This window comes from Dreissena polymorpha, chromosome 13, assembly GCF_020536995.1.
Source record: "Dreissena polymorpha isolate Duluth1 chromosome 13, UMN_Dpol_1.0, whole genome shotgun sequence".
Taxonomy (NCBI): Eukaryota; Metazoa; Mollusca; class Bivalvia; order Myida; family Dreissenidae; genus Dreissena; species Dreissena polymorpha.
In genome coordinates, this window is record NC_068367.1 from 64,812,891 (window position 1) to 64,816,169 (window position 3,279).

The 3,279-nt window shown below is 35.2% G+C and overlaps 1 protein-coding gene across 1 annotated transcript in view; it reads right to left on the minus strand.

Moving 5' to 3' along the window:
- The window catches only part of LOC127855257 (protein KRI1 homolog), a 58,382-nt gene extending 58,298 nt beyond the window's left edge, over positions 1 to 84 (minus strand). Inside the window, exon 1 of the mRNA XM_052390698.1 lies at positions 36 to 84. The gene's annotated coding sequence lies outside the window, so the exon portion shown is untranslated. The remainder of the gene's footprint in view (positions 1 to 35) is intronic.
- Positions 85 to 3,279: the final 3,195 nt, after the last annotated feature.

A 3,279-nucleotide genomic window follows, 5' to 3' on the forward strand; every position in this document is an offset into this window, starting at 1 on the left:
TTTGGAATACAGCGTTACCGCTTTGTTTGTATAGGTTATCCACATGTATTTAGAGCCGCTTAGATCCATAAAGTGAATGGCTACAATCCACTATACTGTTTTGCCCAGAATGCCGAATGTTTTACCAAATTGGCCAGAAATGATACATTAGTAGTAGTGGATGTAGTAGTAGTTGTAGTAGTAGTAGTAGTAGTAGTAGTAGTAGTAGTAGTAGTAGTAGTAGTAGAAGTAGTAGTAGTAGTAGTAATAGTAGTAGTAGTAGTAGTAGTAGTAGTAGTAGTAGTAGTAGTAGTAGTAGTAGTAGTAGTAGTAGTAGTAGTAGTAGTAGTAGTAGTAGTAGTAGTAGTAGTAGTAGTAGTAGTAGTAGTAGTAGTAGTAGTGCGAGGGCTGAACAGAAAACTGTTGTAACTCATATTAAATAAAGAAGGAGATACAACAGTTTTCCGTTCAGCCCTCGAGTAGTAGTAGTAGTAGTAGTTGTAGTAGTAGTAGTAGTAGTAGTAGTAGTAGTAGTAGTAGTAGTAGTAGTAGTAGTAGTAGAAGTAGTAGTAGTAGTAGTAGTAGTAGTAGTAGTAGTAGTAGTAGTAGTAGTAGTAGTAGCAGTAGTAGTAGTAGTAGTAGTAGTAGTAGTTGTTGTAGTAGTCGTAGTAGTAGTAGTAGAAGTAGTAGTAGTAGTAGTAGTTGTAGTAGTAGTAGTAGTAGTAGTAGTAGTAGTAGTAGTAGTAGTAGTAGTAGTAGTAGTAGTAGTAGTAGTAGTAGTAGTAGTAATAGCAGCAGCAGAGAGGCATATATCTACCTTTCTGGTAGTAGTGGTGGTTCTATTCTGCATTGTGATCATGATGTAAAATCTAAGCAGTAACGAACAACTGGGCGACTAGCTGAGCTGGTACAGAGTGCTTAAACTAAAAATCTGAGGATATTATTTGTCGTGATTAATCATGAAATAAGGTTTGGAAGTTATAAGTTACTGGCATAGGTATGTGCACTTAAAGGGGCCTTTTCACGTTTTGGTAAATTGACAAAATTTAAAAAAGTTGTAAATTTTAGATTCTCAAACTTTCGCTTTAGTTGTGATATTTGTGAGGAAACAGTAATACTGAACATTTACCATGCTCTAATATAGCCATTATATGCATCTTTTGACGATTTAAAAACCTGAAAATTATAAAGCATTGCAACGCGAAACGATTTAATAATTTGGCGAAATCTGTTGTTGTCGCTCTATTTTGTGAAACTACAATTATTGTTTATATGTAGTATAAAATTCTTCTGACATTGTATGCGGAAGAATGGCCGAGGGGTCTAAGTCGGAGACTTTTTACCCCAGGACTCAAGGGGTCAGTGGTTCGAGCCTTGTTGATGGTTAGTTTTTGTTTCTTTTTTTTTTAAATTTTATTCTTGTTTTTTTACTGAAGGTTTTAAGAGCAAATGTTTACATTTATCAATTGAAAGCATTTAATGACAAACTTCAAAACATGCCAAAATCTGTGAAAAGGCCCCTTTAATACTGCTAATCAAGCTTCTTCAGGAAAAGAGTGAGTATATTTACTGACCATTGTGAAATGACCGATAAATACACTGTGGAAAACGGCAAAAATATCTTAATAAACAGATATAAAACAAAAAACAAAAACTTTTGAAAAAAAAATCCTGAGACTTTGGTAAAGGTATCAAACTGATGCAAGCTGTCCTATTGCAAAAATTAGGAGGTCTTAGAGGTAGAACTTTGCGGAGTTTACCGATCACCGATGGTTTTGGTTATTTGCTATTGATGCTTATGCTTCTGAATAACATTCATATGTTTTACCAGTAGCTAGTAAGTTATCTATATTAATGTCATATTTGGCGACGAACAGTTCACCTTAAATGTAGATGGCTTTGATTGAGACCTAATGATCAATCGAGCATGGCTAAATTGGTCGTCGTCGGCTTTTTTTCAAATAAATTATGTTCATTTGTATGTCAATTTCCTGTAAAATGGCTTCTATATTATCGAAAATCATATTAAAAAGCATGTTGATGCAGGTTTTGTTCAAAAAGAATTTTGTTTCGAATCCCGTAGCGCGTTTTATGACATCGGATTTTGGACGGGACTAAAACTCGCTTATAGACTAATTGGTCGGGTACGGTTTAATATATTTTTTTGTACACGGGGTACATTTAAGTTTACTATAGAGTACCAAGGGTACATTTAAGCAGCACCCGAGCCGACAATGGCCAATCGAGAATTATTGGCATTCAATTGAAAATCTGTGTTTTAAATCACTTGTAAAAATCCCGAACAAATTAAAAGTAAACTTAATAAAAAAAACTATTTTACGAAGAAACGCAGGGACCATTGTCACTTTAAATGATGCATGGTGACGGTATGATGAGGCACACAAGTTATAGTTTGTGTTCCTGCTGTATTTTTTAACAACAATTCACAGAGTCATCTGTGTGCAAAACCCAGCTGGACGTGGAACTGACGCGCCGTACCTTAGTGTTATAAAAAGTCGTCGTCAGTCTTGATGTTGTCAGACTCGAGACTTGAAGCTTTCTTGCGGTGTCCGTGGCGTACGAGTTTTTGTGTTATAAACACAACCCCTTGGCGTTTTTAGCAAAGCTATTCCGTCTGTAGTCGCCACAAGAAAGCAACACAAATATTATTTTTTATTGATCTTCGAACGCAGTAAGAGCGCAACTCAAATGAGACGGAGACATAAAAGTATGTAATTATCATTTGTACGAGCATATTCCACCACTTGGGTTCAATCAATGCTATTGATGTTGGTGTTGCTGCTGATAGTTCTAAGTTTTCTACTTGTTATGTTGCTGCTTCTGATGCTGCTGCTACTATTTATGATGCCGTATATGGCCCGGATAAGTTCACATAATTATGTGGCTATTTCTTATTGTGGTTATTTCGAGGTATTTCTTTAAATTTGACCCAGCATTTGTAAACATATTACAAGATATTTACATTTCCAGAAAGGATATTTATTTCTGCGTTAAGTAAGACCAAGTTCATGGAAATCGCTGCATAATGATGAAGTTCTGGCTGTTCAAATCGATGCACCCCGCTTTCGGGTCATTTTGAGTTGAATACCATGTTATATATATTTTTGATAGTGTTTTTTTTCTTCAGAAAAGTTGATTTTTTATTATTATTTGATTATTTATAATTCAAAATGATGTTTGCACTAATTAATATCATAGCCACACGCTAACCACCTGTGGATTAGATCGACACTGTCTGGGTGTGGTTATAAAGTGTATTGTAACCGTTAAAAGGTTAAC